A 27610-nucleotide genomic window follows, 5' to 3' on the forward strand; every position below is an offset into this window, starting at 1 on the left:
TTCAAGTCAAAAACATTCATGCCTTCAGATCAGACAAAGTTTATATTTTCAGATCAAGCAATATTACTTCAGAATAGATGGCCACTTGATCTTTGAATATAATGTCCTGTTAAAAATTAATGTGTAAAATTCTACTAGAGATGTCTTTAGAATCGTGCAAACCCTGCCGACTTCTGCTCACAGGGGCTTTGAAATTCTGTTTTCATTAGAATCAGTTTGCACTGGCCCTGACTTTCAAAACATTTGAGTTTAGATAATTAAGTCATACACATATTGCAGTGTGAACCTATGGACAAATTTCACAATTCTGCATTGCTTCTCAATTCATTCAGGTTTGCAAATGCAAACATATATTAGACTACTGTCACACACACACACACACACACACACACACACACACACACACACACACACAGTTAGGACTCACTTATGAATTGTTTGGGTGGGATCCTTTAACACACCAGAGCTCAGGGAATTCTTGCCTCAAGAACAGCCTCATATCTCCATGTCATCCGATTCCGCTGGTGCTTATTTGAGCATCATAACTAGAGTTAAGACAGGAGCCTGGATGAGGGCTAGCTGGCTGCAGTTTAACCCAAGGTCATATAGAAATCAGTGAGAACTCCAGGTTGTATTGCCTTTAAAGAGGAGGACATTTGTAGTTAGGTGCTTTAATATGGATCAAGGTATCTAATTTTAGGCACCTAATTTGAAGATGCAGGTTCTGGGGAAAGGAGTAGGTTGAAGCAGAAGATAAGGAGGACAGTATCTGTTGCATAGCTGTTTAATATTTGTTTTTGTTGAAGATTACTATATAAGGCAAGCAGGAAAGTCATTTTTACCGGGTCACCCTCCTCCTTAATTTGTATAATTGTCAATTATATGTTCAGTTACTTGGAGACATTAGAGGTAGGTGACTATATAAATATAATATGTAATTACATGTATGGATGGGGTTCCATTGGAACATGTTTGGCAAAGACTTTCCACTGACTCCGCCCATCTCCAGGTGCCCTTGCCCCAGCTAGTTGTAGGGCTGAAACACTGGCACTAAACTGGGAGCTGAGAGTGGTTGGCACTGTTCTCTATTGTGCCTTTCCCTCCAGAAGCCTGTTTTCTACCTAGGGAAGTGTCTCAGGATCACAATGTTTGGGGGATAATACATTTTGCTACTATATGCCAAATGCAAAATTAGCATTTGTTTCTATGTTTGGCATGCAGTACAATTTCTGTTATTTTAAAAGTTAAATGTTTCATAATTATATCTTTGTTTTAGAGGGAGATGTAAAACAGACCTCAAATGAATACATCCTGATTTAGTTGGGGTGGAAGGAGAAAGGACAGCTATTAGGAGCTATCAGAATGATGTGATATATCATAGAATTATAGAATATCAGGGTTGGAAGGGACCTCAGAAGGTCATCTAGTCCAACCCCCTGCTCAAAGCAGAACCAATCCCCAATTTTTGCCCCAGACCTCTAAATGGCCCCCTCCAGGATTGAACTCACAACCCTGGTTTAGCAGCCCAATGCTTAAACCACTGAGCTATCCCTCCCATCTCACAGCACCCTTAAAAATGTACTAACTGTAATAATCAGGAATAGGCTGTATAGGCCAGATAAGGAAAAATAGTAGGAAGACCAAATGCTAAACAATTGTAGAAAGAAATTGTGGGCACTCAAGAGAAACAGGAGTATTGGGAAAGGCATTATAAAATTTTGTGGACTATGGATGGTATTTAAGAAATATATTGAGCTAATATTAATAAAGCATGCTAGAAATGCGACTTAGACTGTCAAGGTGGATTAGGGTTGAATTTCATTTCATTGAACTATAAGCTACCCCTTGCCTGGAGAAACTGCTGTCTCAGTCTCCCAACAAAATGAAAAAGAGAGAGTCTCCCAAGAAATAGTTAATGGTCACAGCAATTACAACAGTTTTTTTTTTTCTCACTGGTTCTGCAGCATCAATCAAATGTGAGTTAGGGTATGTTACCACCTCTGCTGCTAAAATAAAATAAGAGTCACCAGAACACCATCCATCAAAACCGATCTCCTAAAGGACAAGCACAACAGTGCTGACTGCCTGTGGGAGAAGAGCAATGATGGAAAAGACCTAGGTGGCTCAGTGCATTTGCCTTCCAAAGACACTATTCTTAGTAGACATGAGCAAATACTGAAAAAAAAAAATCTTCCACAAATATTCATTCATATGTTTAAACAAACTCACTTTGACCATTCGAATGTCCTTTTTCTGTTTTCATCGCCTAATACTGAAGCAAGCAAGATTGCTGGCAGGCATGTTTTCTGAAATAGTGAACTGTGAGTGAGTATTCATGGAAAGTGATTTGTAATTTGTAATTGTATTGGCACAGTACCTGATTCTTTTAAAGTTTTGCTAATTTACGTAGGAAATAAAAATATTTCATGTGACCTATTCATCAGATCAAAATAGCTCAGATTGTCATTTTCTCAGTTTTTCCAAACTATTCAGAGAAACATACATCAAATAATTCCTGGTCTGTAACTCATTCCTGGGCATTTTGTTACACATTGGAAAGTTACAATCTGTTTGTGGACCACTGACCAATAGAATAGTAGACCAATTTTCTTAGATTACGTAGCACAAATTATTCGTCCAGTGACCCAACTGATGGAGCTTTAACCATGTCCGTATGTCAGGCTATTCCACAACCGAACACATTTCCCTGTTAGGGAATTTTTTTCTGATACTGAATCCAATCCAACTCCCACGGAAATGCATGAAATAGTCTCCAAAGGGCTGGGTCTGTGCAGCCTTGCCCAAATGGTCCTTATCTTCATTTTACAACTTCTTGTTGTTATAACCCCTCATGTCATCCTAAATCATCCCTGTCCCTCTCTCATGTCTGTACTCTTCAAAAATTGTCAATGATCACATCACCCTTGCTCACTTGAAATAAGACAAGGAGCCCTGCATTCACTATATAGAGTCAGGAGATGGAAAGTGAAATAATGTAATCAGTCTGAGGCTTTGCAGAAAATTATCACACTATAATTCACTGGCAGTGAATACAAGGAGGAGGAAGACAGGCTGAGAAGATCAATTTTTTTTTTCAGAATGGATGTCTGAGGAGTATGACAGGAAGCAAACAAAAAAAGGAATAAGCTACTGTATTCTTCAAGCATCATCCTACAAATGTGAATCACAGCTATTTCCAAGCTGTATCACTCTTCTTAATCAGCCATTAGTTTCAAATGGTTTGCAATAAAGAAGAGAACAAAGTATCCTCTTGAAAAAAACAAACCTGCATATGAAAGGAGACATTTTAAAGCTGATTCCTAATATTATATTTTTCATGCATAATATTTATTTATGCACAATAAAACAAATATAAAAGTTACCAAAAATAGACCAGAACAAAAAATGTCTGGGGGGGGGTTGTTTTCTCTGTTTTGTATGTTTTTTTTTAAATATGTATGAATTAAAAAACTTCGCCTTTTCTTTTATCTGTGTTACACTAGTATTGGTAGTCATTGGTATCAATACTGAGAGAGGGATGGAGGGGTCCGCAACGGAAGAAAATAGAATTTCTGGCTCCTAGATCATTTCTGCTTTCTTTCCATTGTCCCTATTAGAATTTGTCCATTAATATTTTATCCAAATTTTTAAAAAACTAATTTTATTCATGCTTACACTGTTTTGCTTGTTTTCCATGAATATTTGTGCAATAGCGTTTTATTAGCATGAATCATAGAAAAGTAGGGCTGGAAGGCATCTCAGGAGGTCGTATAGTCCAGCCCCTTGTATTGAAGTAGGACCAAGTATCTAGACCATCCCTGGCAGGTATTTGTCTAACCTTTTCTTAGTAACCTCCAATGACAGGGGGTTCTAAAAACTCCCTTTGAAGCCTATTCTAGTGCTTAACTCTCCTTTATAGTTAGAAAGTTTTACCTAATATCTATCCAAAATCTTGCTTTCTGAAGATTATCACATTTTCCTAGTTTGCTTGTGAGAATGTCATGTGGCATTGTGTCAAAAGCTGGACTAAAATCAAGAAATAATATTTCTCCAGTTACCTCTGCCCCCATCTACTAGGCCAGTAACTCTGCCAAATAAAGAAATTAGGTTGGTTTGGCATGATTTGCTCTTGACAAATCGATGTTGGCTATTACATATTCCTCAATTATCCTCTAGGTGCTTACAAATTGATTTACTAATTTGTCCTAGTATCTTTCAGGTTAGGCTGACTGGTCTATAATTCCCTGGGTCATCTTTGTTTTCCTTTTTAAAGATAGGCACTATGTTTGCCCTTCTCCAGCTCTCTAAGACTTCCAGACCTCCATGAGTTCTTGAAGATAATCACTAACAGTTCTGAGATTGCTTCGGCTCATTCCTTAAGTATCCTAGGATTAATTCCATCAGGCTGTGCTGACTTAAATACATCTAACTTATCTAAATATCCTTTAACCTGTTCTTTCCCTATTCTGACTTGTGTTTCTTCTCCGTTGTTAATATTAATTATGTTCCATATCTGGTCAGAATTAAACTTTTTAGTGAAGACTGATGCAAAATAAGCATTAAACACCACAGCTATCTTGATGTCACCCATTATTAACTCTCCTTTCCTGCCTATGTTTTTCTTCATGTTTGCCTTGCTCCTGACCTATTTATAGACTCTCTTCTTATTCACTATGTCTCTTGCTAGGTGTGACTCATTTTGTGCCTTAGCCTTTCTGAGTTTGTCCCTCCATACTTTTGCTATTTTGTACTCATCCATAGCAATTTGTCACATTTCCACAAAAGTGGAAACATGGACAAATTCTTTTTTCATTTTCAGGTCATTAAAGAGTATTTGCCTCTTACTGTTCTGCCACTCTTTTCTTTAAAAAGAAAGAACAAGGAGCAATTGTAGCACCTTAGAGACTAACAAATTTATTTGAGCATAAGCGTTGGTGGGCTAAAGCCCACTTCATCAGATGCATGCAATGGAAAATACAGCAGGAAGATAATATATATACATACAGAGAACATGGAAAAATGGGGGTTGCCATACCAACTCTTAACAAGACCAATCAATTAAGGTGGGCTATTATCAGCAGGAATTATAGGTGCCACAAGTACTCCTCGTTCTTTCTGCTTATACAGATGAACACGGCTACCACACTGAAATCTTTTCTTTAAGAAACTGCCAGTTATCCCAAACTCCTTTTTCTCTTAGATTTCCTTTCTATGGGACCTTACCTACCAGGTCTCTGAGTTTGTTCAAGTCCATTGTCCTAATTGTGCTGCACTCACTGCTTCCTTTCCTTGGAATCATGCATTCTACCCAAATTGTCTTCAGCCTTCAGAAGCACAACCAACTCATTCCTATTAGTCAGAGTCAAGTCTAAAATTACTGTCACCTGGCTATTTCTTCTGGAACCAAAATTGTCCCCAGTACATTCCAAGAACTTATTGGATATTTTCTGTTAGTTTATATTACAATACATGTCTAGGTAGTGAAAGTCCCCCATTATTACCTATAGTAGAACCCTACCATGATGTTACCCCTGTTCCCCCCCCCCCCCCGCTTTATCTTCACCCATAGGCTTTCAGCTAGTCTGCCTCTTACCTTCTTCTTGACCTCAGAACAAGTGTATATAATCCTGATGTATTATACAACCCCTCTTCCTCTTTTTTTCCTACCTATCCTTCCTGAACAAGCTATACCCTTCCATACCAATGTTCCAGTCATGAGATTTATCCTACCAAATCTCAGTGATGCCAATTAAATCATAATTTAGCATATGGACTAATATTTCATTCTTCCTATTTTTCCCTCATACTCCTTCTATTTGTGTATAGACATCTAAGATGTGGGACAGATTCCCCCGCGCATTTCACTTGTGTTGCGCCTATGACTCATAATGCTTATGGAAAGTTAGTTTCAAAGTCAGAAGCTCACATATTTGCAGAAATATAATTTTAAATTCACAAGGATGTGAAATTTAAATTCACAAGGATGGAAATGCTCATTCATTCATAGAACAGAATGAACACATGTGACTTATCTGACCAATCAAAATGAACCTATGCAGCATGAATACTGATTACTTGCAGCAAACTGTTCATGACTCTGCGGGGGGGTTTCTCCTTCCTCTGCAACCTGTTGCACAGGTCTCTTGCAGGTTTAAACTATTATAAATGGTGGAGTCTCTGTAACTTGAACTCTTTACATCATGATTTGAGGACTTCAGTAACTCAGCCAGAGGTTAGGGGTCAATTATAGGGGTGAGGTTCTGTGGCCTGCAATGTGCAGGAGGTCAAACTAGATGATCATGATGGTCCCTTTTGGCCTTAAAGTCTATAACAAAGCCATAGAGATTTTTTAAAAAATGCAAATAAAAGAGTTTGATACCAAAACTTAAATATGACAAATGAATTTGAAGAAATCAATCTAGTCACAGATATTATGGGATTGGACAATTGGATTACATATATCTGATAAATTATGCTTTGAAAAAAATTCACCCAGCTCCAGAAATCATAAGAATATAAGAACATCACCTTTCTTGCAAGTGACATGATTAGCATAACAGTTCAGGAGCCTGTTGTCTATGAACATCAACTGAACCTAACTTCATAGGCTGTAAATACAAATATTACTAAGCTGCTCAAGACAGTGTCCAGGTATTTTCAACTTTCCAGGAACCACTTAGCAAATTGTAGACCCTACCATAAATAAATAAATAACGAGCTGACAGTGTATAGATTTGCTTTGTAGTATGGTGTAAAATAAATTTTTCATTGTGTTTATGGAAGTAGCTGAGCTGTTCCTGCGCAGTCATTTTTCTCTAGAGAAAACCATGCAATAGAAGAGGAGACTGATAGCTTCACTGTAGCAGAGAGAGTATACAAGATGCATAATGTGATCATTTTTATTGACCCACAAAGAATTTATATAACAGTTTTGAGGCCAAAAGTTCTCCTCTTGTTCACATGGAAAAGGGGCTTTTGGGGCTTAGTTAGTTTGAGGTCCAATCAAAAGGCATTACATTACCTAACTTTTCATTTCTACTCAAAGATCAATATGGTTCCAAATAATTTCTGCACTGCAGCAGAAAAAAGAGGCAGAGTCTTGTGATTGATTCATGACCAAAGAGAATCATGGATGGACCTGTCCTAAAAGTCCCATCCACAGAAGAGAAGCAGGAGTGTGAGCTGTTTTACAGTCTTTATTATTATTGCCACAAAGCAACAAAGTCAGCTTTTCAGTTAGAAAAATGTAATTGTATTGCATTCCACAGAAACTCCCAGGAGGAACAAAAGGTTTTTAAAAAATATAACTTTTTTTACTTCCCTAAAAAATGAGAACTTCTTGTAAGTTTTTAAATTATTTTTATATTATTTTTCACCCCTTAGAAAAGTTCATGAAAGCACAGGGAACTCTGACACTGAGCATTATAAACTGAAGATGGCAACTGCAGTGAAGGAAGAATGAAAATAAGGTTATTTTTTCTTATAACACCACAGAAAGTCTTTGTCTTTTAAAGGGAGGAGCCAGCCAAAGCAAATCAGGGTAGCTACTCTATTTCTTGGCTGATTCTGTGACTCTGGGAAGCCTGAGGGTCTGTCTGAGGAGCAGGAGGGTAGAATTAAGTCAAGGCTGCCAGAAACTGTGACTTTCCTGATTAATTATGTATTTTGTAATTCCTTTTTGACATTCAGGATGTGTATGCATGCAAATGGCACAGTATTCCCTTATGTTCCTACTTCATGTTAGAAATAGATGGGCCAGATCCTCCGCTAGTGTAATTTACTGCGGCGGAGGATCTGGCTGTGACATTTTGGCATTCAACCCAGACCACTCCCTGCCCTGCAACTCTAATTGCCTCACTGCTATGCTGCTGTGGCTTACATCCCTACCATCAACAGCCAGCCAATCGGCTAAGGTTTCCAGAACTATTAGGTTACTGTGTTACCACTTTCAGCCTCAGCGAATGAGAGTTTTGTGGCTGATAAACTGTGTGACAACTCTCTGACACACCAGCTTGTCTGCCTAGCTAGCAAACTCTTCAGGACTCTGCCAGTCCAAACCTGGCCTTGCAGGTAACAAGCAGTGCACCCCAACTCCTGAGTTCCCCAGAAACATCTCTCTGAAGTGTCCAGTCCTCTCCTGGAACACTCACAGAAGTTAAGTTTGCTGCTCCTTTAAAGAGACAGTAACAGCAGTTTATTAATTTAAAACTGGGGTGAACAATCACCCCAATTTCAAATATACTGGCCACTGGATGAATAGTTTTCTGTTCCCTAAGTGACCAGGGCAGGAGCTACCCTAGAGCAATCAGGACCCTGCTAGAACCAATTAAGACAGGCAAACTAATTAAGACACCTGGAGCCAATTAAGAACTTACTAGACTCAATTATGGCAGGCAAGCTAATCAGGACACCTGGTTTAAATAGGACCTCCCATGAGTTAGTAGGGGTGTGGGCAGAGAGTGAGAAGGTATGCTAGTGAAGGACTGAAGTGTACAAGTATGATCAAGCTTCAGAAGGAAGATCCTGCAGTGAGGATAAAGAAGGTGCTGTGGGAAGACCATGGGGAAGTAGCCTAGGGAGTTGTAGCTGTCACAGGGGATAGTGTAGACAGCTGCTATCCATAGGGCCCTGGGCTGGAACCTGGTGTAGAGGGTGGGCCTGGGTTCTCTCCATTCCCCCCCCACATCCTGATCAGTCACTGGAGGAATTGTCCTTGTCTGTGAGGTACACCAAAAGGGAAGGTCTAATTTGGAAAGGGATCTGGTCTGTCCCCAACCCACTAGGTGGGACACAGAGACTGCAGGGATTGTTCTCTGTTAACCTCATCACTAGCCAGCATAGGGGAAACTGAGTGAATGGTAGGTTTGAGCCTCTAGCAGAAGCGGCCAAAAAGAGGGCTACCATAAACTTCTGAGGCGAGCAAATCCACCAAAAATTGCAGGACCCACCAAGGCAGAGGAGGAACTTTGTCACAACTTCTATAATACAGTAATATTGTATACAACCAGCTGATTCAATTGCTTATCTGAGGTTCAGACCACTCTCTAATTTCATGGCTGTGTTTACCTTTATGTACACGTACCTTCATTGACTCTGTCTGAGGGCTAGGCAGGTCAGACAAGCAAATACACATTCCTTTATCTAAGGCAGACTGCTTATGCATTGCTTGCCAAATACATTTTAAGAACATAATTCTAGCACATAGTATAATTCTTTGTACACAATCCGTACATGTACCATTCAATAAAATTAATGATTAGTGAGGTATTCATTTTCCAGTGATTATATTACATGCCACCTTTTGGGCATATATAATGACAACAGTGTGTTAGGTGTAGTGAGTGCTGGGCTTGACAAGAGTTGCTGACTTACAGTAGTGAACCACCAATGGCCCTCTGTGTCACGCTGGCTCAGCTGTTTTTGAAATATGCTGTGTATGATCAACACCCTATGCTGTTCACTGTAAACCCACAGTCTCTGAACTCCATGGACTAGTTGTTTTCTGTCCCCAATTTCTACTAGGTGAACAGAAAGGAGGGGAAGTCATCTATCTCTCTCTGGGGTTGGTTCTACAGCATTTGGCTGTGGCTCCTAAAGAGCCATCCACCAGTTTGTGGTTGCTGGTGCATATGGCCATCCCCGCTCCCTGCCCTGGCATGCCATGCATGATGGGTGCTATGGTGAGGGTGATATAATATTTGGCCATGAGTTCTTAGCCTGTTAGGGATCCACCAAACACTGGAGGAATCCCAATCTGTGAATATCCACCAAGTTTTTGGCCCCTTTCTGTCACCAAAGCAGCACTAAGGGATCAGGCAGGGTCAGAGAATCTGATCCCATTTACATACTGAAGAGACCTCTGAGTTCTCTTCATGCAGTAAAACCCAGGACTGCCATTTCCTTTCTACTTGAGAGGTTTTTAACACAGGATGTCATGTTGCTGTTTACTCTCAATTCATCATTTGCTAAATAGAACTGCCACATAAATATTGCCTTGATATTTGAATAAATCAAGACACTCTGACACACACTTGTCTATTATTAGGGGTTGCTCTGAGCTGACCAGGCATGTATAAAGATTTTTTTTCCCCCTAGACTATAAACAGCACTGTTACAGTTTGGCAAGGATAAATTGCCCCTAGTGTTTTCATTCTTTCTATCTGGTGACCCACTGATCTACAGATATAGTGAGAGGCTAAAATTGTGCTATCAGTTACACTGGTGTAAATACAGAGCAACTCCACTGGCATCAGTCAAGATACTCCAGGTTTTCACCAGAGTAACTCAGGACAGAATTTGGCCCTTTGTATACCGAAGAGAAACATGAACACACAGAACTTCAGTGGTTGCCAGTAAATATTAAGAGATGTCACCAACGATCATCCTAAAGGCAAGCCAAGAGCTATAATTAGAACATAGTGAAGTAATGGAGCTATGTTGATTAACCCCAATAGAGAATCTCACTCAACATTTTGCTATTAGCTATCTGTAGATTCTTACTAATGGTGGTTCAGTATCTACTACTAACATCAATAACTAAGAATCTGCAAAATATAAATGTTAATTTTGAACTTTCACATATCTTCTGAGCTATAGTATCCTGGTCTTCAATGTATATTCTATGCATTCTACATGTGGAATACTCCATCACTTAAAAACTAGAGGGATATGTCTTGTTGTTTTTTCTTTTTTTTTCATTCACGGTTCATTCATTCACGTTCTCTCATCATGAATGTTTACAACCAGATACATTTGTTGCTGTATAGACCCTGAGAACCCAAGTCTGCAGTTCTCATTCACTCCAAAACCCTCATGGACAGTTTTGTCTGAATAAGAACATCAGGATTTGGCCCTCTGAGAGTACTTTATTGAACAAAAGTTGTGTGTGTGTGTGTGTGTATATATACATACATACAACTATATACACACACACACACACACATGGTGTGTGAGTATTATTTATATATATAGCTCTTTAATTATACATTTCCAATAAATCAAGTTGCTAATATAACTTCCCTATGTAATATATATGTTGTATCAGATATTTGATTTACTGGAAACTTATAGCTAAGAAGCCAGATTCACTACTGGTGTTCACAGGGACAAATCCATTGAAGTTGTATCCACTTCTGCCAGTAGTGCATCTGGCCAATGTTTTAGTGACCATTGTGACCATCTAGTCTGACCTTCTATATAACACAGGGCACGCAACATGATATAGTGGTTGTTTAAAGTGTTTGAGATCCTTAAGGCACTATATAATTTCTCTGTAATAATAATGATTCAAGTTTATGGATTAATTTAAGAGTGTAAGTATCGGATGTGATTTAGCGGACTAAAGGAAAGCAATGCCAACATACTGTCAAAGCTGCTCAGGATTTAGACCTAAAGGCCCAACCAGCAAGAAATTCAGGATTGGAGTAATATCTTACTAATGAGTATAGAGATGTCCTATGCAGCCCACAAAGTGGTTGTCTGGGGATAGGACATGGTCAGAGCATACAGGAGACAGTGTATTCAGTACATCTCCTATGTACCCTCCACTAGTGGGGATTCTAGGAAATGTTTTCTGTAAAATAAATTTGGCCTCTACCAGAAGAATCTCAAGGGGGGGTGGAGTTTCTCTGACTGCCTTCCTTCCTCCTAGGGTAAAGCCACCTTCTGGCACAGATGTCCCAATGGATGAATTGGGAGGTGATTCAAAACACTGACTTTAATGAAAATGGTGTGGCAAGGTTCTATCAATTCTTTGAAGGTTTAGGGTCCAATCCATCACCACTTGATGTCAAATGTCTTCCCCATGAGCATAAATGGATCATGTCCTTGGAGGTTATTTGTGCCTAGACTATTTCCCTAGGATATCGCCCTCAGTAAAAGGTATTGCATTGCTGTGCTGTCTCACAGGTGACACAAAGAGGAAATTGTGTTCCCCATTGCTCCGAGGGGTACTAATTTACTGCTGGTCTATGTGTTGCTATCCCTGGCAAGATGGCTCATTAGCACTGACAAATGTGTTGGGGGAATGGAACCTAGGTTCCCACATTCCATCCTCCTCCCCCTCCCCATCCATAATATTTGGGTATTCCTTGAAGGGGAGAAAAGAGGTGATTCTTATGCTTTCTTAATCCCCTGTGCAAGCACAAAACTCATTTCACAGTCTAACCCTTAGTTCTGAGTATGTCTATAATTTAGGAACAGAAATTCCACTTAGATGTTCAGACAGAAGTGGTAAGACTTTTCCACAATATATACACTGGTAAGTATGTGTGTTGGGAGGAGAGGGGAGGCTGGTTGTTCATTTTTCATAGAAATATTGTACAAAAATAGACTTTATATGTAAAAACAATCATCTCTTGTTCCTACTGACATTTCCTTGGCATTTATTTTACTTCAGTTTGGTAAAATATGCCCCAACAGTTCTGAAGTTTGATTTAGTCCATTATGAACTCTGCATGAAGTATTTTATATTTGATTTTGTTGAACCCGCTATGCATTAGTAAATTATTTTTAATTCATATGAGTTACCTGAATCTCAGAGCTCCATTAACTTTCATTATGCTGTTTTTGCAGTTTACTGTATGGCAAGATGCCAAATTTCTGAAATTTCTTGGGCGAGAATAAAGAATTAGAAAAAAACAAAATTAGTCTTACAGAGAAAATGAAACATGTTAAGATTTTACATTTTAAAAGCACAGACTGCATCTTAATTAGCATATCTGGCAGATGCAGTCCTTTGTAGTGAGTATATAGGAAGACATAGCTTATCAAAAGGGTTGAAGTTCAAAGATACCTACGCATTAAGTTTGCAGGTGTGTGTGTTTGTAAGCCGGTATCCTGAAATCTTTCTGGACTATCCATACACAGATAGCAGAAAAGACCAGGACATGACACCATGAGCATTATAAATAATTTTTAGACCAGCAATTATACTAATGTTTTCTTGGTTAGGTTTTTTGGTTACGAAGAGAGTAAGTTCTGTATTGTCAAGGACATGCTGTAAGTGAGGACAGATACAATATGATAATAGGAAAGAACAGGCCATGACTTCATTAGCCCTTGTATGAACAGGATGTTCTCAATGCAATGACTAATAGAACTTCTTCCAGAAGCAAAAGGCCTTATGATGATCCCTAGCCATTTTTCGACAGGCCCAAAGACCATATGGCAAGAGAGATGCCACTCATTGTGCTTTTTACCCAGCCCAGTCTGGAGGTTTCTAACTGGGTTGTCAGTTTAAGTGTTCTGCTTTGTAAACCCTACTGATCCTGCCATCTTCACCTTGTTCTCCAGTTTCAAAAGCTGGAGCCCATTCCCTTAATAGACACTTATATATTCAGGTTCACAACTAGACCTACTAATCCCAGCAAGGTCTGCTAGCCCCCACTAGCAGATTACTCAAATAGGGATTGGTCCTGCTTTGTGCAGGGGGTTGGACTAGATGACCTCCTGAGGTCCCTTCCAACCCTGATATTCTATGATACACTATGAAATAGGGCCCAATCCAAAACCCACTAGGGTCAATTGGAGTCTTTCCACTGACTTCAGTAGACTTTAATCTGACTTTTGATCCTATTCTTCACAAACATTCTCTAGGTTTGCAGAATCATTTATATAGAACTAGGGTTCATTTAATCACTATTGTAAAGGCCAAGGAAAGAAAAGCAGCAGTAATCATAAGAGAACATTAAAAACATACAATTTTAGGCTCAGAATAGAAAAAGACAATCCAAATGGCATAAAGATCACCTGTGCACTCCCCTAATCTTCATGCAGCTTTTGGGTATGACTGGTCTCCCTGTACTGAGTTGCAGATTTTCTAGATACAAAGTTTCACCAGTTTAACCAATTGTGTGGTTTTTAAAGAGATTTAGTTAAACTGGTACTAAAGTAGTGTGGTGCTCTTAACACTAGTGTAACTTTTGCATGGAGACAAGATCTCAGATTATCATGGGTGCTACCCTTATGTAAACTGCAAGCCGTTGCAAGGGACTGAAACCAGAACCAAAGATGTGTGTGGAAGCAGCGGTATCCCAGCCATGCCACTTTCCTCTGGCCACACCCACTTTCCCTGCTGTGTCAACAGAAGAGGTGGCATAAAAGCCCCTACACCAGGCTCTATGCCATAAGAAAATTGTTGCAGCAGGTAATCTTCTCTCAGCCAGTTAAGTTTGCCATTCGAATATAGCCAAAAGCTATGTGGTGCAAAAATGCTGCACCACTCTGGAGGTTCTAGCCCTACCTTTTTGTACCTGAACGACATTTCTTTCTGCATTTTATTTCTAACATATTTGTCTTCAATATTAGTTCATATGAAGGTAACAGGTTTGCACAAACATAATAACTGCGCTCACAGACATAAAGAGGGATACAGGAGTCAGATGAAGAAAAGGAGTACTTGTGGCACCTTAGAGACTAACAAATTTATTAGAGCATTAATTAGTCTCTAAGGTGCCACAAGTACTCCTTTTCTTTTTGCGAATACAGACTAACACGGCTGCTATTCTGAAATGAGTCAGATGATAATCCAAAAATAAAATTTTATCAACAGTACTTCAGTGTGTGAGAAATTAAGAAGCATAGTTGGCATATACACAGTTCATATACGCTTAGCCTTAATAAAAGGCCGCTATGGATCTAATGAACCAATGTCTGGTCCTTGAATAGTAACTTTCTAACTTTCATGGCCCTGCTTCTGCCAGCTTCGTCAGAGGAGCCCAATTTCTGTCACTCCTGTACCTCATGCTAGACAAATCTTGTTTACAGTTCCTTTGGGTTTTTTACACCTCATACTAGAAGAAGCTGAGGAACTTTCAGGCAGGTGAAAGACCATTTCCTTCACAATCCCTGCTCTGCTCAGCACAACTCCTGCAACTTCCTCCTTCACTATTATCAATGGCCAGAGGAGCAAGAAGGAGAGCCTTCCAGGCAGCATGGTAGAGACCAGTCACTAGAGCTGGTAAGAAAATAGGTTTATTTTTCACCAGAAAATTTTGACTTCCTGAAAAACCAAAAACTGAAAAATTTTAGATGACAAACAATGGAAATCAGGGGGCGGTGGGGGGAAAGAGAGGGAGTGAGAGAAATCGGCTTCTGTTTTTCATTTCCAACAAAAAATTGAAAATTTTCTAAGAAAGCAGATACTTTCTGTGAAAATATTTGTTTTGTCAAAAAAACGAACAAACAATTTTTAGTCAAAAAAAATGTAGATGGAAAATTTTCAACCAGTCCTACTACTGAGACTTGGGATCTGGAGAAACTGCAGGGTCAAGCCCACAGAACCTCCATATTTCAGTAAAACAGTTTTCATTAACAAAGGGATAAAATAGATATCATTTGAGAAAAAATAAATGGATTTGAAAATCCATTTCAAATGCCTAAATTCTAAGGAGCACATTTTATAATAAACCATTAACCCTGCACTGTGCTTGAAATACAGTTGAAATTAATTATATGAAAACCCCTCCTGGTTATCATTGATGTCTGGGACCCTTTATTTTAGATGAAAATGAACAAAAACTGCCTCAAGCTAATAAAGATTTTAGCCTTTGCAGCTCTTGCCTAACTCTGGCTCCAGAGTCTCAGAAATCACCTTCCTGAATTTGCAAAAAGAAAAGCAGTACTTGTGGCACCTTAGAGACTAACAAATTTATTAGAGCATAAGCTTTCGTGAGCTACAGTTCACTTCATCGGATGCATTTGGTGGAAAAAACAGAGGAGAGATTTATATACACACACAGAGAACATGAAACAATGGGTTTATCACACACACTGTAAGGAGAGTGATCACTTAAGATAAGCCATCACCAGCAGCGGGGGGGGAAAGGAGGAAAACCTTTCATGGTGACAAGCAAGGTAGGCTAATTCCAGCAGTTAACAAGAATATCAGAGGAACAGTGGGGGGTGGGGTGGGGGGGAGAAATACCATGGGGAAATAGTTTTACTTTGTATAATGACTCATCCATTCCCAGTCTCTATTCAAGCCTAAGTTAATTGTATCCAGTTTGCAAATTAATTCCAATTCAGCAGTCTCTCGTTGGAGTCTGGTTTTGAAGCTTTTTTGTTGAAGTATAGCCACTCTTAGGTCTGTGATCGAGTGACCAGAGAGATTGAAGTGTTCTCCACCTGGTTTTTGAATGTTATAATTCTTGACGTCTGATTTGTGTCCATTCATTCTTTTACGTAGAGACTGTCCAGTTTACACCACTGACTTCCTGAGGAAACTACAGTCCACTGGTGATCTTCCTAAAAACACCATCCTAGCCACTATGGATGTAGAAGCCCTCTACACCAACATTCCACACAAAGATGGACTACAAGCCGTCAGGAACAGTATCCCCGATACTGTCACGGCTAACCTGGTGGCTGAACTTTGTGACTTTGTCCTCACCCATAACTATTTCACATTTGGGGACAATGTATACCTTCAAATCAGCGGCACTGCGATGGGTACCCGCATGGCCTCACAATATGCCAACATTTTTATGGCTGACTTAGAACAACGCTTCCTCAGCTCTTGTCCCCTAATGCCCCTACTCTACTTGCGCTACATTGATGACATCTTCATCATCTGGACCCATGGAAAAGAAGCCCTTGAGGAATTCCACCATGATTTCAACAATTTCCATCCCACCATCAACCTCATCCTGGATCAGTCCACACAAGAGATCCACTTCCTGGACACTACGGTGCTAATAAGCGATGGTCACATAAACACCACACTATATCGGAAACCTACTGACCGCTATTCCTACCTACATGCCTCTAGTTTTCATCCAGATCATACCACTCGATCCATTGTCTACAGCCAAGCTCTATGATATAACCGCATTTGCTCCAACCCCTCAGTCAGAGACAAACACCTACAAGATCTCTATCATGCTTTCCTACAACTACAATACCCACCTGCTGAAGTGAAGAAACAGATTGACAGAGCCAGAAGAGTACCCAGAAGTCACCTACTACAGGACAGGACCAACAAAGAAAATAACAGAACGCCTCTAGGCATCACCTTCGGCCCCCAACTAAAACCTCTCCAACGCATCATCAAGGATCTACAACCTATCCTGAAGGATGACCCATCACTCTCACAGATCTTGGGAGACAGGCCAGTCCTTGCTTACAGACAGCCCCCCAGTCTGAAGCAAGTACTCACCAGCAACCACACACTACACAACAGAACCACTAACCCAGGAACCTATCCTTGCAACAAAGCCCGTTGCCAACTCTGTCCACATATCTATTTAGGGGATACCATCATAAGGCCTAATCACATCAGCCACACTATCAGAGGCTCGTTCACCTGCGCATCTACCAATGTGATATATGCCATCATGTGCCAGCAATGCCCCTCTGCCATGTACATTGGCCAAACTGGACAGTCTCTACGTAAAAGAATGAATGGACACAAATCAGACGTCAAGAATTATAACATTCAAAAACCAGGTGGAGAACACTTCAATCTCTCTGGTCACTCGATTACAGACCTAAGAGTGGCTATCCTTCAACAAAAAAGCTTCAAAAACAGACTCCAACGAGAGACTGCTGAATTGGAATTAATTTGCAAACTGGATACAATTAACTTAGGCTTGAATAGAGCCTGGGAATGGATGAGTCATTACACAAAGTGAAACTATTTCCCCATGTTATTTCTCGCCGCCCACCCCACCCCCCACTGTTCCTCTGATATTCTTGTTAACTGCTAGAATTAGCCTACCTTGCTTGTTACCATGAAAGGTTTTCCTCCTTTCCCCCCCCCCTGCTGCTGGTGATGGCTTATCTTAAGTGATCACTCTCCTTACAGTGTGTGTGATACCCATTGTTTCATGTTCTCTGTGTGTGTGTGTGTATATAAATCTCTCCTCTGTTTTTTCCACCAAATGCATCCGATGAAGTGAGCTGTAGCTCACGAAAGCTTATGCTCTAATAAATTTGTTAGTCTCTAAGGTGCCACAAGTACTGCTTTTCTTTTTGCAAATACAGACTAACACGGCTGCTACTCTGAAACCTTCCTGAAATTATCATCTAAGAATTACAAAGTTCTCATACACTTATCACCATGGCAAGAGGCACTTCATGCAGTAGGCAACTGTGATTTGTGCAGATTTATAATACCATGCCATGGAAATGTAATAAAGGCAGTAAAGTCAGGTCTCTGAGAACAACAGTAAATCTTATTAGGTCTCAAGTTCAATAATATGTTGACCACCTATAATTGACCTATCTTATGTTCACTTTAAACTGTAAGTCACTTTTGCTTCATTAGTTTCTTTGTTAGTGCAGCCTCAGTTGCTACAAAAATAAAACGTGAGATGTGCTTTAGAAAAAAAAGCACATTAAGTATCAGTGAATTATTCTCAGCTTCCCACAATAGCTTTTAACTCTCATGTGTTGGTGCTGATCGAATGCTATTTATTTTAAAATGTTTGACTATGGCCTCTACTTACTGATAGATCTTCCATCCTTTCTCTCTCTGAAGGACCAGGGGCAGGGAGGAAAGACAGGGTGTTGCTCCATACAGATGTCTGAGCTTTTCCATGTCAGAAGAGGCACATTTGCATACTGATGGTCCCCTCCAAGAACCAATTTCAAAGAGACAATCAGGCACAGACATTTGAGTTTATAGTTCATGAAGCTTGCACATACAATATTCCAAATCCTGATGCACTAGTTAATGGAAATAATGTATCATACTTCTAAGTATTCAAATTCTGTTTTTAATTGATTGCCCTCCATAAAAGATTAAACTTATACCTATATAGAAATGGAAAATATTGTTAGGTTGGTAGACATCAGGTGATTACATACCTTACACACTGTTTTACAAGGTATTTTTGTTAGCATCGTAGCATTGTTCAGTGTTTGCAGAAATGCTGAATAATTATGAAATTTTGTGATGTAGCTTGTTTTCAGGGAAGCTGTTGCAGACAGCAAGAGTTTGCTCTCTGTCTTAATTTCTCTAGTTTGAATAAGTTATGGAGCTAGAACTGCTCCCAGGGAAATGTGCATTGATGATGAGTAGGGCTGATTTTTTTTAAGTAAGAATTTATATAAGAAATTTGTTATTCCAGGCTGAACAGATGCATCACCTTGCAGGCAGGCATGGTGTAGCAGGTGAGCCATAAGTTGATTTTTCCTCACCCAATGTATCAAGTCTAAACAGTCCAGTAGGTGCTAAATAATACCTCCCTGGAAAGGGTCTCATTTGTCAACAGAAAAACAGGCACAGAACATGAACAAAACTTTAACCCCAATATCTCAGCTGGTTGACTGGGTCATTCTTAGTCTATCTGCCCACCCCAAGTCCAGTACTTACCACTCCCCAGGCTCTTCCCCAGGGGTTCTTTCTTTTCCAGTCTCTGCCCATGGTGTTAGGCTTCTTGCTCCTACTGAAGTAAGATTATTTTCTGGAGTTGGGTCCAGGGTCATCCATCCACTGCGACTCTTCCCCAGGGACAGCAAGTGAGACTTGCCAGGACAGGCTTCTAGCCAGTATCTGGGAGACCCCTGGCTAAACCCAGGCCTTCTCAGATGCCTGCTGACTGCAGCCTTCCATCTAGGAGACTGCCCTCTCTAGGCACCTTTTGCAGGTTCCCTAATCTGGTGGGTTCCCCCCTAGGCTCCCTGCTCAGTCCTCTGGCTCAGGCCTCTCCTGGGAGCTCCTCTCCACAGTAACATCCTGTTTTCCCTCTTCTTCTTGGGTTTTATAGAGTAGCAGATACACTTTCTGAGCCTAAGACCATCATGCACGGTAACTTTGTATCTTGTTCATGACTTAGTCTCACACTCTTTCCAGTATTCTTAAAACTTTACAGAAACGTTTCCTTGTATTCTTGAGAGATGTTGCAAGGAAAATTTAGTTACTTTAAGGCCTCTGAGTTTTCTGTATAAAACCCTCCTTTCATAGGACAATCTTCACAATCCCAAATTATTTCATGGACCTTACATGTTACACATAATCCATCTTTATGCTTCTTAATTAGAAATTCTTTTCTGAGAGTGGGTAACCTTTATTAGGTTCAGGTGCTCATTTACTAGTCAGCCACCAAAGGCAGTCAGTTACCCTTCCCCCCGCAGTGGTGCCTTCATAAGGCAGACAGTCAGTCCCAATACTGGGCAGTTGCCCCATGACAGTGCCGTTTGTGATTACCTCTGTTCAAGTAATGGCAAACACAGTGTATATACAGCAAGCCACACTATGAAAATTGCCACATTCCATGTCATGGATTTCTCCTCTAATGGGAAACAAACTTGCAAGGCTGCAAAATTTGCTCCCCTTTGGCAGAGTTCAACAATGTTATCTGAGAAATGCACAAAAGTGCACAAGGACTCTAGAGAGTTCTCAGCTGATTGGGAATATGCATATGAGCATAAAGAGTTCTTTGTTTTGCTTTTTCTGAATCCTGACATTTTATTCTGTATCAGCTACTTACTCAAACAACAGCCAACAGATCTTCAGATTAAAATATCACTTTTTGTGCTGTCACACTGTCTGGGTAGGCTTATGATCCAACCTCAGGGTGGACTGTCAAAAGGCCGGGCAGACACCCCAACCTGGTTGTATGATCTATAATTAAACTTTACCAGCCTAATAACAGGTGGGAACTCCTAAAGTTCTATAACAATCTGACCAGGGAGTCTCAGACAGTCCTCTTGGGCATGCCAGTCTATCTTCCACCCAAGGCAAGATGGACTATGTGATATATGGTCGCTTTACACCAAACAGACCAATATTCAGGTTACTCCCAGTCCCAGGTCAATTATATTCAAATCTCAAACCAAGGACAATGCCTATAGCCAATCCTGTAATAAACTAACTAAAGATTTATTAACTAAGAGAATTAATGAAAGTTTTATTTACAAGATTAAAGCAGGTAAGAATACACACACAAATGGGGTACAATCTTAAGTGCAAAAGGTAATAAAAGCTTGCTTATTATAGAAGCTTATATATCCTTTGGGGATCACCCAAACCAAGCAACTGGGGGATTTCTTGCTTATATCTAGGAATCTTTGCCCCTCAGAGTTCAAACAGCATGAAGAGGCCCAGTTGCTCCTTGCCAGGCATTTTTATACTCCTCATCCCAAAATTCAAGCTGATCAGGTGAACACTTCTTCAGGTAACCTCTCGGTGGGTGGGTGAGTGAAGCAAAGGACAAAGTCTTTGTTCCACAATGGCCCATTTGGATTCAAGAGTACTTCTTGATGGGCAGGAGATAACATCTCTTAGGGTAAACTAATATTTTACACTTGGTAATGCTTCTCTCCTGACTGTAGGGAATGTACAGTCTTCAAACATTTTTATAGTTACAGAGCAAACATTTAAACATTATGTTATAACATGGGATACAGATGTTATAAGTAGGATTAATACATGCAGCATCCTGCAAGTGTTCCATAAAGTCTAAACACACTGTTATAACTCTAATATCTATTTTAATAATGCTAACAAACAGGTAAGCCAGACTTGTTTCCAGCTATGCATTTGTTAGTGTTCACTGAGACCTAGGGACCTTGGCATGAACTGGCACCTGATCTGCTAGTGTCCCATGTGCACCTTTAGGTCCTGACCCTGTATGGAGTACAATGCATGCACAGTGACCTTCCCACGAGACTGACCCAGAAGGATCAGGGCCAGAGTGTGTCTCCTTTATTTTTTAATGCAGGACATGTCTGAGCAGGAAAGAAACACTAAATACGTTTTCAGTTGAACATTAAGTGTATTTCCACACTAATAGCCTGATTTTCAGAGGTGTTGAATATCTGCAGCTCCCACTATCTTCAGTGGGACAAATGATTAGCACCTCTTATAATTCAGCTACAGAATCCAATTTCAATTTGTAAGAGAAATGATCTCAAACATTTTGGTAAAGGCTAGATTCACACTTTGTGGGGTAGCTTCCATTTACACCAGAGATGAATTTGTATCTTAGACTTTGTTCAAATTCTTCTCATGCTAACTGTGTAAATTCAATCACAAGACAAATAAGTCACCCTTCCCAGTCCCTTCTCTCATCTGCCTCTGAGAATTTCAAATTGGTATTTTCTGCCCTTTTCCTCACCAGCAACCTATTCATTATCTTACTGAAAATATGATTTTATACATTTTCTTTGAGAGCGGTTATGGCCTTTTGATTAGAGCAGGTGTCTGGGCATCAGGATTCCCATGTTGTCTTCCTGGCTCTTCCACTGACTTGCTGTGTGAACTTGGGCAAGTCAGTTAACCTTTCTGAGCTTCATTAATCTCATCTGCAAAGTGGATATAATTAAAGTTGTCCACCTTACAGGGTTGTTGTAGGACTTAATGTAATATGTTAAAAAGATCTTTCAAATTCTCAAATCAAGGGATCTGTACTGATGCAATGTATTCATATAGTAAATAACCCAAAGTGAAGGTAAAAACAATAAGGCTTTCTCAACTCCCCCATTAGTACAAATCAGTGCAACATCTTTTAATTCTTCTCATTTGTAGGCATTGCTTGGAAGAGATCTGGGGGGGAAATCATAGTCGGCTTACCTTCAAAGAAATTTTCTTTCTTATTTCTTGCCTCTGATAAAATCTTTTCTGATTTTCTAATATTTATGAAAGACAATGAATGTTCAACCTGAATTGCTCCTTTTTTCCTGATCATCTCACTGGGATATGCATAATGTTTTTTCCCCACACAAAGCAGATCCTTTTTTTGTATTTAAGCTAAGTAATTAGAAAGAATCTCTTTCCATAAATAGACTTGAGGATATTTTCCAGCAGAAACGTGTAATAGCACTCTGATATAACCTGAATGTATCTAGTTTTCCAAAAGCTCAGCAATCATTCCCATGAGGACAATATTTTCTTTCCAGACATTTTACTTTTCAGTGTAGTTTCTGATACATGAAGGTGTAAAGTTCTGTATTACAGTTCTGGTTAGTTGAGGGTTCTGATCTCTACCACCAATATTCTCCTCTTTACTGTTCAGTCTTTTGAAGATGTTTCTGTTGAGTGTAGCACATCCTGTCCAATTCAGATATGCCCCTATTTGACTGATCTTCCTCTTTCTAGCAGATAATTTAACACTGGCATTACAGGACACAGAATTTGTGGTTCCATTTTTTCCCCCTATAGTCACCTTTTTCAAGCCCCTTTAGTGAATCTGCACAAAGGTTTTGTCTGACAAACTCCTGATTTTTATGCTTGTGAAATTTATAGGCTTAGCTATAGGTGGAGCATAAAGTCAGCCTTCCATACCTCCACTCTGCCACTCACACCTATATCCACATTTCTAAGCTTTCTGTAGCATGTTTCTATTGTTTATTGTTGCCATTATAGTTTTGACACAGTGCTTTAGTTCTTACTTGTTTTCCAGCACATGGCACAAGAAATCGAGTCCCTTTAATAGCTGAAAGACTTTCTGGCTCTGAGTAGGGCATATTTGCCATTCCAGTGCACTATTGGGCATCTTTGCCTCTCTTAAAAAATCCTTCACGAAATCCATGAAGGATAGAAACATTTGTCTTAAGTTCCTGCACTTATGGATTCATAAATGCAATTACCATTAGAATATCCAGGGGTTTGGTTCCTTAAGGAAGTAGTGTTTGATGAATCTTCAGTGACCCTGCAAATGGCTTTGTATAGCTCTGCTGAAGAACTGGTACAACAGAATGGACAAAGAGCTATTCAAGGGGAAGAGGTGTGGAGGAGTTTGGGGTGTCATATAAAGGCAAAATACTGTGACAATTTTGAGAGTCAAGAATGGAGGAGAAGCAGCTTATCTTCCATACTTTATTTATGCTAAATGCAAAAAAGTAGGAAAAAACTCTTGCAAGTGCATAACAAAATTAAGGTACCACCTTAAACACTAAAATCATTCTTACCAAGGCATTTTCCAGGGGGTACTTTTTGCATCCATCTCATCTTCAAGTAAAAACACGTTCTCTCTATTTAGTATACTAAATATCCATCAACAGAATTATTAAAAACAGAGTTAGCTACGGTGGCAGAATTAGTAATATACCCTCTTAGATGTTTTTAACCAAATTACCATAGAATTCTTTACAGCCTATTGATCTTCTGTCAGTCTTTCCAGAAAATATGAAGCACTCTTATTCCGTACCTTCTCTTCTAAGCCAAGCTATTTCTCACTTACTGTAAAAAGGGTAGATGGAAAGCAAAGCCTGCCCCGGATTTGTAGATTTCCATTCCCATAATTACAGTAGGTCAGATAATGCCCTACAGTGGAATAACCTGCATAGGTATGGAAACAGTGATTTTATCCTCACAGAATCCCTATGCCATCATTCCTTTGGAACTCCCTGATTGTCCCCAAGCCCCCTGATCAGCTGATTTCAAGATCTGCAGATGCCTGAACTATTTGCCTGGGGGTCTGCTGGGTGGCTGAAGGAAAAATGGAATGATGCTGTAGTGGGGAGTGGGAAAGTGGCTGTAGAGTTAATATCTTCATAAACAATCCTTTTCCTACCCGATTGTCAATCTATCTTAATTTCCCTTCTCATCAATCTCGACATTTGGTACAGTAGAGCTCCTAAAATGCTCTGCTTCTTCCAAACAAGAAATGGAGTGGTGCATCTAATCCTCTACGTTCAATACAATTTCAGGCCAGGAGACAGAACTATTCAGATAAGTTTTATAATTAATGTATTTTATATATTAACTTAAAAGAAAGACTATGCCAGACAACAACATGTTAATTTATTAAAATCCATAGATACAAATTTGGAGCTTTCAACAGCATCCAAAACATTTTGAACAGGTTAAATAAAAAGAGACCTTTCCATTACCTGTGAGTAATTAGTGATTTTTATATCCTTTGGTGGGCAGATGCAGAACACGTATTACACATTCTTGGATGCATTCCATTTATTCTAAGGTATTCATGAGTTTGTATCACAAGCAGAGAAAAGCAATATTAAAAGACAGTAAGATTATGTTGAATAAATAATAGGTGGCTCCGTATGGTGAGAGAAATGTTTTTCTACAATAATTCATTTAATGAAATACAGTCAACTCACAGTAGGAAATTCTGTCCTATTGTTGATTGAAATGAAATAGTTTTCACTGGGGACCAGTTGTAGGAACATTCATTCATATTTAAATTCTATTGTGCTTCAATAAAAACTAAACCTATATCAAGAAAGTATTTAATTTAATTCACATGTAGAATAGAAAGTATCAGAATATGCAAGGCCTTTTACTGACATTTACAATACTTCCTTAATACTGATAAGATAAGAAAAGAAACATAGAAGAAACAGTAACATGACAGTCTTCTTAATAGTGCCTCTGAAAAGTGGTAGTTGTATTGTGAACTCAAAAGACTTTGGGCTCAAGCCTCAGGAAATGTGATCTGTGCTCAGTACAGGACTGGAGAGGTGGGGCTAAACTGATCATAAATCACCTTTCTGCCGCCCCAGCCCTGGTGCTGCTGGGGCTTGTTCACCACAAGATAAATTAGGGCCTCCTAGATGCCTTTATGCCACACAGGGTTTGCCAGAGAGCTCCAGGAACTAGAACAAGGTAGGAGGAGTTGCTCTATGTCATCTGTGGATTCCTTCAGCCTGGGTATTCCAGACATATTTTTCTGGGTTGTTGTGTCTTTAATAGGGCTCGCTTTTCAGCTACACTACTGCTCTATTTCTCTTTCATCTACTCCCACCCTACAAGAGAAGATCATCATACCGCGTTTCTTACTGATTTTCATATTACCCTTCCACTGCATACAGTTCCATCTGGTTTCATCTCCTCAGTTGTTTATATGTTTATAGTTGTAATTTCCCCATCTTTCATTGAACTTTATGGTAATTCCTGTAAGTCTTATCTGCTGTATTTGTGTTTCTATTATTTGGTTTGTTTCATTTTTATACAAAATCAATGTAATTTATTGTGTCTTAATCCTTGGGGATTCCAATTACAGTATGAATATGGTTGGTGAATTTTTTGATGTGCTTCACAATAGCTGAAGACTGATTGGCATTGTGTGTTAGCATAGCTGTGCTCCCATTTAACTTTGGAAGAATCTTATTAGATCTGTCACAGGTATAAATGTATCTTGTATTTGATTTCTCATGTCTTATATGTCTTTGGCATTAGTTAATGGGCTTCAACAAGGTAATCTGGAATTTGTCACTTGCTCATCAGTACTTGATAAGTGACATTCTCCCATAGGGATGTTTTTATTTTCCAAGATAGCGATCATCTCACTCCCATCCTAGCTGTCAGCCTCTTTAGCTCTCTTTTCCCCTTAAAGAGTCTGCAGTGTCTTTGCAGCCAAACTATATTTTCTTTGATGCTTCTAACTAGTCAGTCATGTGTTTAAGTTTCTATTCTTATATTACAAAAAGCTGAACTTCTTCACTTATAAACTGTGGTCTGTTCTCTGCCTGTTTCTCTTTATGTATCCCCTGCATTGCTGGAGATTGCTTTTGTGTAACCAGGCAGGATTGCTTTTGGTGCACTGGAATTGTTATTTCAAAACAGTTCTATAAACACTAACAAGTAATAATTTGTTATTTATTCTATAAACACTAACAAGTAACTTAAATAATAAAATCTCAGACTCAACAATCTTCTCCGGGCCAGGCTGGACTGGATTTTTTGCTCAGGGGAGATGAGTATGGGAGTGAAAACCGTCCCCACCCCCCAACCCAAAGTTTCCTCCAGTCCATCTCTGGCAGAGAGAAAACAGACTGCCCCACTGCAGTTTCTATCACTCTCCCTCAGTATGCTTGCTAGTCTTTCAGCAGCACCCTTAGCAGTCTCTTCTAGTTTGCCCAATCCTCCTTCCTTTAGTCTTGGGAAATGTAATCCATTCTACCCTGCATGGAACCAGATAGGAAGTTTCTTCCCCATTGATGAGCCAGTCTTTATCTTAATTCCTTTGAAGCTGTTTACCACAGGTGTCTTATCTCTGCCATCATTTTCTTTCCTGTAAGTTCCCTCCCTTACAGCTTCCTTTGAGTTAACTCTATGCATTCAAGCAGGATAGTATTACCTAGATAAACTGATGTCCAGATGATATTTATAAAAAAAAAATACAGATATTGCCCCATTTTCCACACAGCCCTTCTGCTCAGGCATGCACAGGGACTGTTCAGTCCATCTTAGAATAAATTTGTTAGCCTCTAAGGTGCCACAAGTACTCCTTTTCTTTTTGCGAATACAGACTAACATGGCTGCTACTCTGAAACCTGTTCAGTCCATGTGTCTGTGGAGCTGCACATCACCTCAAAGGGGAAGGAGAGGATATGGGGCTATGGCCCGTCCCTGCACATGTGGGATTCCAGGAAAGGCTGTCCATTGGTCCTTCCCCAAATATAAATTTTGGGCTGTGAGACTCCGCACCATGATCTTACTTGAGGCTGTGGAAGGCTTGCACAACATAACCTTTTATTTGCAAACAAGTAACTACACTTGGCCAGACTTTCTAATTGACTATCAAACTTTAAAGAGATGGGGCTGGACAACAGTGTGATTTTTTTTTTTTTTTTACTCCTGTGTTTCTTTGGACAGATATGCCAGGCCACAGAGGTTGGCAAATACCCATATCTGGGATTTTGGACCCAGCCTATAACAAGGATATGGACCAGTCAGCAAAGTTGAATTCTAGCTCTGAAG

At 39.6% G+C, this 27610-nt stretch overlaps 1 protein-coding gene across 1 annotated transcript in view; it reads left to right on the forward strand.

Moving 5' to 3' along the window:
- OLFM3 (olfactomedin 3) overlaps positions 1 to 27610 on the forward strand; it is a 115924-nt gene that overhangs the window by 30164 nt on the left and 58150 nt on the right. The gene's annotated exons all lie outside the window — the stretch shown is intronic.

This window comes from Dermochelys coriacea, chromosome 8, assembly GCF_009764565.3.
Source record: "Dermochelys coriacea isolate rDerCor1 chromosome 8, rDerCor1.pri.v4, whole genome shotgun sequence".
Taxonomy (NCBI): Eukaryota; Metazoa; Chordata; order Testudines; family Dermochelyidae; genus Dermochelys; species Dermochelys coriacea.